Here is a 16,148-nt window from a genome sequence, read left to right on the forward strand (position 1 = left end):
TGACCGATGTAAACACATGCACACTCACTACAAGGGATGGAATACACACAACCTGCTACAGACGAGGGCGAGTTCTTAATTAACATGGACTTAACTGTATTATCATTTTTGAACACTGGGTTAATATTAAGGTTTTTCAGGGCTGGGGCAAGATGTACTAGACCATCATAATATGGTAATACCAACGAGTTTATCAGTTCTGGTTTAGACTTGGGAGCTTGTTTGTTGAACGTCTTTTTTGCTTAACCAAACGCAAGATCCAAGACCGATTTTAGGTATTATAACTTCTTCCCAATTTCAAATATTTTCATTATTTCTTCATCAAAAAATTCTGGCCTACAAACTCTCAAGGCTTTGAGAAACATTCCAGAAAATACTGCCCGCTTGACCTGAACATGATGATTTGAACATTACTCAAATCATCATGTTTAGGATAAGCGGGCAGTTTTTGATGACCTAGTAAATCTTCTCCCCCCCCCCACCACCACCACAATTCTCCCACCCCCCTCCCCCATCCTCCACCACTCTTCCAATCCCTACCCAACCCTCCCCCCCCTCTTTCACCCCCGCCTCCCACCCTCCACCACTCCCACCCCCTGCCCACCCTCCACCACTCTCCCATCCCCTACCCACCCTCCACCACTCTCCCACCCCCTACCCACCCTCCACCAATCTCCCACCCCCTACCCACCCTCCACCAATCTCCCACCCCCTACCCAGCGTCCACCACTCTCCCACCCCCTACCCACCCTCCACCACTCTCCCACCCCCTACCCAGCGTCCACCACTCTCCCACCCCCTACCCACCCTCCACCACTCTCCCACCCCCTACCCACCCTCCACCACTCTCCCACCCCCTACCCACCCTCCACCACTCTCCCACCCCCTACCCACCCTCCACCACTCTCCCACCCCCTACCCACCCTCCACCACTCTCCCACCCCCTACCCACCCTCCACCACTCTCCCACCCCCTACCCACCCTCCACCACTCTCCCACCCCCTACCCACCCTCCACCACTCTCCCACCCCCTACCCAGCGTCCACCACTCTCCCACCCCCTACCCACCCTCCACCACTCTCCCACCCCCTACCCACCCTCCACCACTCTCCCACCAACTATATCATTAAGAAACTTCGCTGGTAAACGCCCCAAACAGTGCCACACCCGGTCCACACCAGCAGCCTGAGTAACTTCACAAGACAACCATCGCCACTACGACCCATTGAGGCGGATTTTAACAACAACAATGCACCACAAACGTCTAAAAGTCAGGACTCGCCCCGTGGACGCCATACCTTCACCAAAAGCGACGTCTTAAAGATCCTAAAAGAAGGCGCCGGCATTACACCCCTCGACCCTGGTCAAGAAGGGAGAATATTGTGCTGTATTTCTCGTGTGTCGAGGATCTCGAAAAAAAAACCATTCGATCGCACACTTCGCAAAGGGCACCACCTCCTTCCTCTCCTCCCATGGCAGTACACCGCCGACCGAACAGTCTTTATCAGCGGGACCAGCCGCTGGATCGTGGACCGAGAACAGTCTTTATCAGCGGGACCAGCCGCTGGATCGTGGACCGAGAACAAGCGGAGATCATTACCAGCTTCGAGGAAGAAAACCCCGAGCCTCGGGGTATTCAATGTTATACTCTGCAGCAGCGATGCCCACGACGACAAGCGCCCCGCCATGAGGACATCCTTCACCTTGGCCGCGGCCATCCAAACTGCCAAACATGGTTTCTACTGCTTCAGCATCAAGATTCCACCCTTCCAAGTGAAGAAGGAATGATTCCACGAGCTCCAACAGTGCTTTTGGTGCTATAATTACTCCCACCCCACCAAGTGTTAACACATACCCTGTCCAGAAGTGCAGCCTTTGTGCCCAGGACCATCATTACTCTATCTGCAAGTCAAAAACCCATTGCTGTCTGCTCTGCAGTGGCGATCACCCTTCAATTTCCCACCACTGCCTTCAAAGACAAGAAATCCTTAGGATCCAGGCTGAATCCAATAAAGCCAAGCCTACTACTTCTGCCGCCGAAGCACTGGCAAGTGCTTCGGTTTGGTGCCACTGGCACCAAACCCAGCACCTCAGCTCCCACCAACCTTCCAGAAGACTTCCTAGTCCAAACAGTGGCTTCTCCCAACAGGCCACCCGGCCTCCACACTGTGGATCTAAGGACCAACCAGCATCCTCACAGTCTCTTGAATCATGTGCAGGCATTATTCCTGGTCTTATTCGACTACCGGAGAGGCTTGCCAGACCAGACGATCAACGATTCATCAAGGAACTCAATGTGGTGTACCTAGCCAACGACCTGGACCCCATCATTGCCCCGGACGCAAGTCTCACTCCCTCCACTACCACTCCGGAGACTACCACCAGGACGACCACGAGGTCGATCTCAACACAGACTCCAGAACCACCCAAGACCCGGGCGGCACAAACAGAGGTACTTCTCTCTCCAGCTCCCAAACACTCCTACCATCACCATCTCAGCAGATGCACTAGCAGACGTGCTGTCTATAAATGCTAACAGCACCACCAATGCTCGTGAAATAGCTTCTACCACCAATCCACGACACCTGAGCCTACCTCAGGCTGCGAGACGAAAATAAAACCACCAACTACAGATTGTATAAACTTGTCAGACGAGGAAATCTTAGTGGAAGTTCCACCGCCACAGCATGAATACAACACCTACTGGGTACAAGACCTCCTCATGGAGGCCACCTCACCACCTCTAACGACAGCACGGCCATGTAAGCTCGCAGTAAGTCAAAGCCAAAGAAAAAACGGAAAACCAAGAGGTCTACACTAACCCACCAGCTCCATAACTGGTACAGCCAGCCCTCCAGGGCTAAAATCCACCATGAAGACCCCCGTCCATCCCCCAGATCTCCAGTATCAGCTAGTGATATAGATAATGGTTCCAAAGAACCTCCACTTTCGGGGTCACCATAGCCCGTGCTACTTGAAACTTTTTGTTCTGAGTAGCTGAATCAAAAAACAATAACAACAACAAACTAGTAAATGTCACTCTCTATAGACATCTCATTCCCGATCTTTTATGGCCCCTTCTTTCCCTCCCCTCCCCTCCCCTCCCCTCCACCAACACTTCCGCCTCCTTCAGAAAATATATTAAGAAATTGAACCGGTGAACGTCACACTCCAAGGACATCTCACTACCAATTTCATCCCAGATTTGCTGCAGACCGTAGAAATCACTTGGGGATGTTGGACTATATGCTATAGCTATTAAAGCACTTAACCTAGGCCTACCCCGCCCAGCCTGCGTCCAGCCTACCCCGCCCAGCCTGCGTCCATCCTGCACCCCATATAAATTGCCCTACACATTTTGGCGAGACTAGACCTATACCTAGCTTCGGCCTATAAAGTTAGAAAAATAGACACATTCACTATTATAGTATAGATTTGCACATATAAGAGAATGTACGTTTATTTGCATATTCGCAATAAGAGGCTTGGCGCTTGCGGCTAGCGTCACCAGACTTTGCAGGGTGACTATTGGTGGGTGGGGGATGGTCATAGGGAGGTCGAGGTTGACCCCAAGCCTCCTCTAACCTCAAACCAATTTCCACCTTCATTAAATACCCAATTCCATCTCATTAAGATTCATCTGGCATATTATCTGGCGATTATATATTAGATTGTCTTTTGGAGCTTATTAACAGCTGATGACAGTGTGTAGCGAGGCTCAGTACAGTGATGAAGACAGTCAACAGTGAAAGTGGCTACAGTGATGGTGGTCGTGTGTTGTCATAAATAGTTACAGTGTTGCAGAGAGTGTATAGTGAAGATGGTGACAGTGACGATGGCCGTCTATAGTGTAGATTGTAAGTGATGAGGTTAAAACGCCTTCCACCCGCTTTACCGCAAAATATTCAAGAGCACCTTACTCATGAGGATTGAGTAGGAACCTGATCACGTCGAGAGGACCAGGATAGACGCCAGACCCACAGACGAGCCCCGGGGGAGGGGGGCGGGGGAGGCGACACTGGCCAGTAAGAAATGGAACGACTCAGAAGGGGGAAATACTTCCTGAATCCTCCGTCCATAGATCCAGGAGCAGACATGACAAGATATAAGGAGATAGGGAGTCACGACATTCAGCGACTTACAGTTCGAAAAGTGAGGCCCAGGAGCTGAAGCTTGGTTTTGTAACTGCTAGGTAAGAAATGATAGGTAAGTACACTCCTTCACTTGCACAGGGCCCTTGTCATGGGCCCTGACAGCTGAGTAGACAGCGCTTTGAATTCGTAGTCCTGAGGTTCCGGGTTCGTTCCCCGGTGGAGGCGGAAACAAATGGGCAGAGTTTCTTTCACCCTGATGCCCGTGTTACCTAGCAGTAAATAGGTACCTGGGAGTTAGACAGCTGCTACGGGCTGTTTCCTGGGTGTGTGTATGTGGGGGGGGAGGGGGGAATGAATTATCAGGGGAAAGCGCCAACCCATTACGACTATATAGCACTAGGAAGGGATCAGGATAAGTATTTGGGATGGGAGAGCCAGAGCTCAACCCCCGCAAGCACAACAAGGAGATACAGGAGATACATGCTCAAGAACGTCACTGAAGGCACCTGTGTTGTGCCTCATCTTGTACAGCCAGGATATGTGTGTGCCAAAGGTCCCATCAAGGACGCTGCCCCAGACTTGGGTCGCAGAGTACAGCCAGGATATGTGTGTGCCAAAGGTCCCATCAAGGACGCTGCCCCAGACTTGGGTCGCAGAGTACAGCCAGGATATGTGTGTGCCAAAGGTCCCATCAAGGACGCTGCCCCAGACTTGGGTCGCAGAGGAAAATTTAAAATAGCACAAGTTCTTGGGGGAAAAGAACTTACTCAAGGTTTTTTGATGATATCGCTTAACGACCAGTCTTTAAACTGTGAGGAGAAAATATTGGTGGGTTATTTAACAAGTTAATTGGAGTTTAATGGTCGGCCCCTGTCTCATTATCATGTTAATTTATGCAAATACATAGTGGGTCTCTCATTAAGGAGCGCGGAATGGTCTAAAACAAATAAAGAGACCCGCGTGGTTTCTTGAAGAATTTCCTAATTGAGAATTAAAAGCACTGCCAAAGTTATTCCAGGTTGCTTATAATTTCTTGCGGCACGGGAGAGAAGTCGAGTAGAACATATTGAGCACTGTGAGGTGTCTAAAGTGGACCCGGGACTCGTAGTCCTAAGGTTCCGGGTTCGATCCTCGGTGGAAGACGGAAACAAATGAAACAAATTCTTACACCCTGATGCCCCTGTTCACCTAGCAGTAAATAGGTACTTGGAAGTTAGACATCTGCTGCGGGCTGCATCATGGGGGTGTGTAACAAAAAGGAGGCCTGGTCGAGGACCGGGCCGCGAGGACGCGAAGCCCCGAAATCATCACAAGATAACCACAGGATAACCGCCTTAACTGTGTGTGGGCCAGTCCCGTTCCTCACGCAACCTGTCCGCTTACAAAGAACGTCGCTTTTCGCTCGTATGCGTTACATAAGGGCGAAAATCGTCGTACTAGAAAATGGAAGCGGCTGGCGAAAGTGACTTACTGTCTCATTTTCTGTTTTGGGTCCTCTGGTAGGTTAGGAGAGACTACTTTATTTTGACCGTTTTCTTTACCTTGGCAAAACCTTGGGAGGACGGACTGTTTCACGTGATCCTTCTACACAAACCAATCTTGGAAACATACCACGCTCCCCTTCCCCCCTTTACACATACAGCTCACCACCCACACACACACACATACAGATCATTACACCCATATAGGCATAAACAAATTACCCCCCACCCCCTCCCATACACATAAAGATCAATAACTCCCCCCCACACACACACAGTACATGCTCACTAGTTGATTGACAGTTGAGACGCGGGACCAAAGAGCCGAAGCTTAACCCCCGCAAGCACAACTAGGTGAGCACACACACACACACACACACAAACACACACACACACACACACACACACACACACACACACACACACACACACACACACACACACACACACACACACACACACCTGGGAGATGAAATTCTTCATGAGTCAGAGAAGGAAAAAGACTTGGAGGTTGACATCACGCCAGACCTGTCTCCTGCAGCCCATATCAAGAGGATAACATCAGCGGCATATGCCAGGCTGGCCAACATAAGAACGGCATTCAGAATCTTGTGTAAGGAATCATTCAGAACTTTGTATACCACATATGTCAGACCAATCCTGGAGTATGCGGCTCCAGCATGGAGTCCATATCTAGTCAAGGATAAGACCAAACTGGACAAGGTTCAAAGGTTTGCCACCAGACTAGTACCCGAGCTGAGAGGTATGAGCTACGAGGAGAGGCTACGGGAATTAAACCTCACTTCGCTGGAAGACAGAAGAGTTAGGGGGGACATGATCACCACATTCAAGATTCTCAAGGGAATCGACAGGGTAGATAAAGACAGGCTGTTTAACACAAGGGGCACACGCACAAGGGGACACAGGTGGAAACTGAGTGCCCAAATGAGCCACAGAGATATTAGAAAGAACTTTTTCAGTGTCAGAGTGGTTGACAAATGGAATGCATTAGGAAGTGATGTGGTGGAGGCTGACTCCATACACAGTTTCAAGTGTAGATATGATAGAGCCCAATAGGCTCAGGAACCTGTACACCTGTTGATTGACAGTTGAGAGGCGGGACCAAAGAGCCAGAGCTCAACCCCCGCAAGCACAACTAGGTGAGTACAACTAGGTGAGTACACACACACACACACACACACACACACACACACACACACACACACACACACACACAACACACACAACACACACATCAACCTGTACATTAGTTGATTGACAGTTGAGTGTAAAGTAATGAAATTAGGCGAAGGGAGCAGGAGGCTAAACACAAGGTACCATCTGGGAGGTGAAATCCTGCAAGAGTCAAATAGAGAGAAAGATCTGGGGGTTGATATCACACCAAACCTGTCCCCAGAGGCCCAAATCAAAAGAATATCATCAGCGGCATATGCTAGGTTGGCCAACATAAGAACTGCCTTTAGAAACTTGTGTAAGGAATCGTTCAAGACCCTGTATACCACATATGTCAGACTATTCCTGGAATATGCAGCTCCAGCCTGGAGTCCATACCTAGTTAAACACAAGACAAAGTTAGAGAAGATTCAGCGGTATGCCACCAGGCTCGTCCCGGAACTGAGAGGAATGAGCTTCGATGAAAGGCTAAAGGAGCTGAACCTCACGTTCAATGAGGAAAACAGAAGAGTAAGGGGAGACATGATAACCACCTACAAAATTCTCAGGGGAATTGACAGGGTGGACAAAGACAAACTCTTCAGCACGAGTGGGACACGAACAAGGGGACACAGGTGGAAACTTAGTACCCAGATGAGCCACAGAGACGTTAGAAAGAGTAGTCAATATATGGAATGCACTAGGAAGTGATGTGGTGGAGGCTGACTCCATACACAGTTTCAAATGTAGATATGATAGAGCCCAATAGACTCGGGAATCTGTACACCAGTTGATTGACGGTTGAGGGACGGGACCAAAGAGACAAAGCTCAACCCCCGCAAGCACAACTAGGTGAGTACACACACAAATGGAATGGAATGGTCCAGCAAATGGCTACTAAAGTTCAACCCAAGTAAATGCAAGGTAATGAAACTAATCGGAGAGAACAGGAGGCCAGACACAGGATACCGAATGGGAGACGGACATGAATGGGAGTCCTTTATGAAAGAAAGATCTTTCAGAAAGAAAGAAAGAAAGAAAGCCCACAAAAAGAAAGAAAGTCCAGAGAGAAAGATCTAGGAGTTGATATCACGCCGAACCTGTCTTCTGAAGCCCACATCAAAAGAATATCATCAGCAGCGAAATCGAGGCTGGCTAACATCAGAATTGCTGTTAGAAAAATGTGTAAGGAGTCATTCAGAACCTTGTATACCACATATGTAAGGGCAACCACGGAGTATGCGGCCCCAGCATGGAGCCCGTACCTTGTCAAACACAAGACTAAGCTGGAAAAAGTTCAGAGATATGCCAGTAGAATAGTCCTAGAAGTAAGAGACATGAGTTACGAGGAAAGGCTGCGTAAACAGTACCTCACGTCGTTGGAAGACTGAAGAGCTCGGGTAGACATCACCACATACAAAATTATCAGGGGAATTGACTGGGTAGATATAAGGGCGGGTTATTTAACACGGGTGGTACACGAACAAGGGAACACAGGTGGAAATTGAGTACCCAAATGAGCCACAGAGATAATAGCATGAACCTTTTCAGTGTCAGAGAAGATAATAAATGGTATGCATTATAGGAAGTGATGTGGTGGAGGCTAACTCCATAAACAGCTTAACATGTAGGCCTAGATACAAGTCCAAAAATATTTCGGATCCTGTAAACGTTGAGGAACTCTGCACTGAACTAAAGTTAGATTTGTTGAAGAGGCATGTGCAGCTTCTATGGAGAAAGATAACCTTCAGAAGCCTGTCTGTCTCTTGCGCCTTGATAAAAGCCTAACGTGTATGAATATACTCTGGCTTCCTGTCCCCCGACACATTGAATTAATTATATAGACAGACATAGGGAGACAAGGAAAGAGAATGGAGGAGGGGAGAGAAGGAGAATGTTTGAAGAGAGGGAAGAAGAATTGAGGATATTTGAGATGGAAGGAGAGAGAGAGAGAGAGGAAGAGAGGAAGATTGAGAGATGATGGAGAGGGGCGAGAAGTGTGAGAGAGGGAAGAGGGGAGAAAGGGTGAGAGGGTGGAAAAGTGGGGAAGAGGAAAGGAGAGTACGAAACGGGAGAACGTTTGAGAGTGGGGAGATATGAAGAGAGCAGAGAGGAAAAGAAAGTTAAGAGATGTAGTTTGCTGGGAGGAAAGATGGGGAGAGAGACCCGGGAACAGATGCGTACTCCTACCATATCTATATAAATAAAAAATGTAAATGTTCGTTTGTTCAAAATCGCTAATCTCCGAAAGTTCTTCACCGATTGCTTTGAAATTTTGGTTCAAATACTTGGATTCGAATCAAATGCGAATTTTTTATTCGTATTCCATTCAAATACGTACGTGCTTTTATATACCTACTATATACATGCCACACACCTGTGACAGGTAAAAACATGTTTTTTTCAAAAACAGCGCCATCTGTTGCACATAAAAGCAACACACGCTATACTAAATATGTTACGATTCCATTTCAATGTTTCCGATTGCATCGATAAATTGAATTTTCATAGATTTCGATTTATTTTTATATTGATTTAATTGTTTTATGTGACATTGCATTGGAATTGAGCTGTGTTGTTTACCATATCTTTCATTTCGTGAGCAGTTTCAATCACGAAAGCTGGAAAACCCTGTATGGACAATCACGCACATTTCCCATTTCGCAGGACTCGTTAAATTAATCATTAATCTTGTAAAGTTGAATGAGACAAGTCATCCGCATTCTCCTTTGCAGATATTGATATGAAATTTGTACTATGGAGTGTTTGTTTTAGAAAGTACTTTCACACTTGAAGATGGTTTGGAGAGAGAGAGAGAGAGAGAGAGAGAGAGAGAGAGAGAGAGGGAGAGAGAGAGAGAGAGAGAGAGAGAGAGAGAGGGAGAGAGAGAGAGAGAGAGAGAGACAGAGAGACAGACAGACAGACAGACACACAGACAGACACACAGACAGACAGACAGACAGACAGACAGACAGACAGACAGACAGACACAGACAGACAGACAGACACAGACAGACAGACAGACAGACAGACAGACAGACAGACAGACAGACAGACAGACAGACAGACAGACAGACAGACAGACAGACAGAGACAGACAGACAGACAGACAGACAGACAGACAGACAGACAGACAGACAGACAGACAGACAGAGAGTGTGAGGCCCAGGACGGGGCGTCCACAGTAATACCTCCACAACAATAGGAGAACATCGGGTATTCCAGCGGGGCGCCGCTCACATGCTGGGCTTTGTTCAGCTGCAAAACACCAATCGGCCGCGTCGTCACTTTTTTCACTGAACTAAAATATTCCTGACACTGCCTGACAGTCAGCCACTAGTACTCTCGGACCTCACGAGTGTCGGCGACTACTTCACTCGTCCCACCTGAGCCTAGTACTCTCGCCCCACCTGACAGATACCAGTACCTGCACCATTTGAGAGTCAGAGACGCCAGTACTCTCACACCACACAAGAGTCAGAGACGCCAGTACTCTCACACCACACAAGAGTCAGAGACGCCAGTACTCTCACACCACACAAGAGTCAGAGACGCTTGTACTCTCACACCACACGAGAGTCAGAGACGCCAGTACTCTCACACCACACAAGAGTCAGAGACGCCAGTACTCTCACACCACACAAGAGTCAGAGACGCCAGTACTCTCACACCACACGAGAGTCAGAGACGCTTGTACTCTCACACCACACGAGAGTCAGAGACGCCAGTACTCTCACACCACACGAGAGTCAGAGACACCAGTACTCTCACACCACACGAGAGTCAGAGACGCCAGTACTCTCACACCACACAAGAGTCAGAGACGCCAGTACTCTCACACCACACAAGAGTCAGAGACGCCAGTACTCTCACACCACACGAGATTCAGAGACGCCAGTACTCTCACACCACACAAGAGTCAGAGACGCCAGTACTCTCACACCACACAAGAGTCAGAGACGCCAGTACTCTCACACCACACGAGAGTCAGAGACTAGTACATCCCGGAAGTAACAGAGTCCGGTACCCCCGCACCACACGAGAGTCAGAGACTAGTACATCCTGGAAGTAACAGAGTCTGGTACCCCCGCACCACACGAGAGTCAGAGACTAGTACATCCCGGAAGTAACAGAGTCCGGTACCCCCGCACCACACGAGAGTCAGAGACTAGTACATCCTGGAAGTAACAGAGTCTGGTACCCCCGCACCACACAAGAGTCAGAGACTAGTACATCCCGGAAGTAACAGAGTCTGGTACCCCCGCACCACACACTTAAGACTAGTACATCCCGGAAGTAACAGAGTCCGGTACCCCCGCACCACACACTTAAGACTAGTACATCCCGGAAGTAACAGAGTCTGGTACCCCCGCACCACACACTTAAGACTAGTACATCCCGGAAGTAAGAGAGTCTGGTACCCCCGCACCACACACTTAAGACTAGTACATCCTGGAAGTAACAGAGTCTGGTACCCCCGCACCACACAAGAGTCAGAGACTAGTACATCCCGGAAGTAACAGAGTCCGGTACCCCCGCACCACACACTTAAGACTAGTACATCCTGGAAGTAACAGAGTCTGGTACCCCCGCACCACACACTTAAGACTAGTACATCCCGGAAGTAACAGAGTCCGGTACCCCCGCACCACACACTTAAGACTAGTACATCCCGGAAGTAAGAGAGTCTGGTACCCCCGCACCACACACTTAAGACTAGTACATCCCGGAAGTAACAGAGTCTGGTACCCCCGCACCACACACTTAAGACTAGTACATCCCGGAAGTAACAGAGTCTGGTACCCCCGCACCACACACTTAAGACTAGTACATCCCGGAAGTAACAGAGTCCGGTACCCCCGCACCACACACTTAAGACTAGTACATCCCGGAAGTAAGAGAGTCTGGTACCCCCGCACCACACACTTAAGACTAGTACATCCTGGAAGTAACAGAGTCTGGTACCCCCGCACCACACAAGAGTCAGAGACTAGTACATCCTGGAAGTAACAGAGTCTGGTACCCCCGCACCACACAAGAGTCAGAGACTAGTACATCCTGGAAGTAACAGAGTCTGGTACCCCCGCACCACACAAGAGTCAGAGACTAGTACATCCCGGAAGTAACAGAGTCCGGTACCCCCGCACCACACAAGAGTCAGAGACTAGTACATCCTGGAAGTAACAGAGTCTGGTACCCCCGCACCACACGAGAGTCAGAGACTAGTACATCCCGGAAGTAACAGAGTCTGGTACCCCCGCACCACACGAGAGTCAGAGACTAGTACATCCCGGAAGTAACAGAGTCTGGTACCCCCGCACCACACGAGAGTCAGAGACTAGTACATCCCGGAAGTAACAGAGTCTGGTACCCCCGCACCACACACTTAAGACTAGTACATCCCGGAAGTAACAGAGTCTGGTACCCCCGCACCACACAAGAGTCAGAGACTAGTACATCCCGGAAGTAACAGAGTCTGGTACCCCCGCACCACACAAGAGTCAGAGACTAGTACATCCTGGAAGTAACAGAGTCTGGTACCCCCGCACCACACACTTAAGACTAGAACATCCTGGAAGTAACAGAGTCTGGTACCCCCGCACCACACACTTAAGACTAGAACATCCTGGAAGTAACAGAGTCTGGTACCCCCGCACCACACACTTAAGACTAGAACATCCCGGAAGTAACAGAGTCTGGTACCCCCGCACCACACACTTAAGACTAGAACATCCCGGAAGTAACAGAGTCTGGTACCCCCGCACCACACACTTAAGACTAGTACATCCCGGAAGTAACAGAGTCTGGTACCCCCGCACCACACACTTAAGACTAGAACATCCCGGAAGTAACAGAGTCTGGTACCCCCGCACCACACACTTAAGACTAGAACATCCCGGAAGTACCAGAGTCTGGTACCCCCGCACCACACACTTAAGACTAGAACATCCCGGAAGTAACAGAGTCTGGTACCCCCGCACCACACACTTAAGACTAGTACATCCCGGAAGTAACAGAGTCTGGTACCCCCGCACCACACACTTAAGACTAGAACATCCCGGAAGTAACAGAGTCTGGTACCCCCGCACCACACACTTAAGACTAGAACATCCCGGAAGTAACAGAGTCTGGTACCCCCGCACCACACGAGAGTCAGAGACTAGTACATCCTGGAAGTAACAGAGTCTGGTACCCCCGCACCACACACTTAAGACTAGAACATCCCGGAAGTAACAGAGTCTGGTACCCCCGCACCACACACTTAAGACTAGAACATCCCGGAAGTAACAGAGTCTGGTACCCCCGCACCACACGAGAGTCAGAGACTAGTACATCCTGGAAGTAACAGAGTCTGGTACCCCCGCACCACACACTTAAGACTAGAACATCCCGGAAGTAACAGAGTCTGGTACCCCCGCACCACACACTTAAGACTAGAACATCCTGGAAGTAACAGAGTCTGGTACCCCCGCACCACACGAGAGTCAGAGACTAGTACATCCTGGAAGTAACAGAGTCTGGTACCCCCGCACCACACACTTAAGACTAGAACATCCCGGAAGTAACAGAGTCTGGTACCCCCGCACCACACACTTAAGACTAGAACATCCTGGAAGTAACAGAGTCTGGTACCCCCGCACCATACACTTAAGACTAGAACATCCCGGAAGTAACAGAGTCTGGTACCCCCGCACCACACACTTAAGACTAGAACATCCCGGAAGTAACAGAGTCTGGTACCCCCGCACCACACACTTAAGACTAGAACATCCCGGAAGTAACAGAGTCTGGTACCCCCGCACCACACACTTAAGACTAGAACATCCTGGAAGTAACAGAGTCTGGTACCCCCGCACCACACACTTAAGACTAGAACATCCCGGAAGTAACAGAGTCTGGTACCCCCGCACCACACACTTAAGACTAGAACATCCTGGAAGTAACAGAGTCTGGTACCCCCGCACCACACACTTAAGACTAGAACATCCTGGAAGTAACAGAGTCTGGTACCCCCGCACCACACACTTAAGACTAGAACATCCTGGAAGTAACAGAGTCTGGTACCCCCGCACCACACACTTAAGACTAGAACATCCCGGAAGTAACAGAGTCTGGTACCCCCGCACCACACGAGAGTCAGAGACTAGTACATCCTGGAAGTAACAGAGTCTGGTACCCCCGCACCACACACTTAAGACTAGAACATCACGGAAGTAACAGAGTCTGGTACCCCCGCACCACACACTTAAGACTAGTACATCCCGGAAGTAACAGAGTCCGGTACCCCCGCACCACACAAGAGTCAGAGACTAGTACATCCTGGAAGTAACAGAGTCTGGTACCCCCGCACCACACAAGAGTCAGAGACTAGTACATCCTGGAAGTAACAGAGTCTGGTACCCCCGCACCACACAAGAGTCAGAGACTAGTACATCCTGGAAGTAACAGAGTCTGGTACCCCCGCACCACACAAGAGTCAGAGACTAGTACATCCCGGAAGTAACAGAGTCTGGTACCCCCGCACCACACACTTAAGACTAGTACATCCCGGAAGTAACAGAGTCTGGTACCCCCGCACCACACACTTAAGACTAGTACATCCCGGAAGTAACAGAGTCCGGTACCCCCGCACCACACACTTAAGACTAGTACATCCCGGAAGTAACAGAGTCTGGTACCCCCGCACCACACACTTAAGACTAGTACATCCCGGAAGTAACAGAGTCTGGTACCCCCACACCACACACTTAAGACTAGTACATCCCGGAAGTAACAGAGTCCGGTACCCCCGCACCACACACTTAAGACTAGTACATCCCGGAAGTAACAGAGTCTGGTACCCCCACACCACACACTTAAGACTAGTACATCCTGGAAGTAACAGAGTCTGGTACCCCCGCACCACACACTTAAGACTAGTACATCCTGGAAGTAACAGAGTCTGGTACCCCCGCACCACACAAGAGTCAGAGACTAGTACATCCCGGAAGTAACAGAGTCTGGTACCCCCGCACCACACACTTAAGACTAGTACATCCCGGAAGTAACAGAGTCCGGTACCCCCGCACCACACACTTAAGACTAGTACATCCCGGAAGTAAGAGAGTCTGGTACCCCCGCACCACACACTTAAGACTAGTACATCCTGGAAGTAACAGAGTCTGGTACCCCCGCACCACACAAGAGTCAGAGACTAGTACATCCTGGAAGTAACAGAGTCTGGTACCCCCGCACCACACAAGAGTCAGAGACTAGTACATCCTGGAAGTAACAGAGTCTGGTACCCCCGCACCACACAAGAGTCAGAGACTAGTACATCCCGGAAGTAACAGAGTCCGGTACCCCCGCACCACACAAGAGTCAGAGACTAGTACATCCTGGAAGTAACAGAGTCTGGTACCCCCGCACCACACGAGAGTCAGAGACTAGTACATCCCGGAAGTAACAGAGTCTGGTACCCCCGCACCACACGAGAGTCAGAGACTAGTACATCCCGGAAGTAACAGAGTCTGGTACCCCCGCACCACACGAGAGTCAGAGACTAGTACATCCCGGAAGTAACAGAGTCTGGTACCCCCGCACCACACAAGAGTCAGAGACTAGTACATCCCGGAAGTAACAGAGTCTGGTACCCCCGCACCACACAAGAGTCAGAGACTAGTACATCCTGGAAGTAACAGAGTCTGGTACCCCCGCACCACACACTTAAGACTAGAACATCCTGGAAGTAACAGAGTCTGGTACCCCCGCACCACACACTTAAGACTAGAACATCCTGGAAGTAACAGAGTCTGGTACCCCCGCACCACACACTTAAGACTAGAACATCCCGGAAGTAACAGTGTCTGGTACCCCCGCACCACACACTTAAGACTAGAACATCCCGGAAGTAACAGAGTCTGGTACCCCCGCACCACACACTTAAGACTAGAACATCCCGGAAGTAACAGAGTCTGGTACCCCCGCACCACACACTTAAGACTAGTACATCCCGGAAGTAACAGAGTCTGGTACCCCCGCACCACACACTTAAGACTAGAACATCCCGGAAGTAACAGAGTCTGGTACCCCCGCACCACACACTTAAGACTAGAACATCCCGGAAGTAACAGAGTCTGGTACCCCCGCACCACACGAGAGTCAGAGACTAGTACATCCTGGAAGTAACAGAGTCTGGTACCCCCGCACCACACACTTAAGACTAGAACATCCCGGAAGTAACAGAGTCTGGTACCCCCGCACCACACACTTAAGACTAGAACATCCCGGAAGTAACAGAGTCTGGTACCCCCGCACCACACGAGAGTCAGAGACTAGTACATCCTGGAAGTAACAGAGTCTGGTACCCCCGCACCACACACTTAAGACTAGAACATCCCGGAAGTAACAGAGTCTGGTA

The sequence above is a fragment of the Procambarus clarkii genome, chromosome 8 (assembly GCF_040958095.1).
Source record: "Procambarus clarkii isolate CNS0578487 chromosome 8, FALCON_Pclarkii_2.0, whole genome shotgun sequence".
Taxonomy (NCBI): Eukaryota; Metazoa; Arthropoda; class Malacostraca; order Decapoda; family Cambaridae; genus Procambarus; species Procambarus clarkii.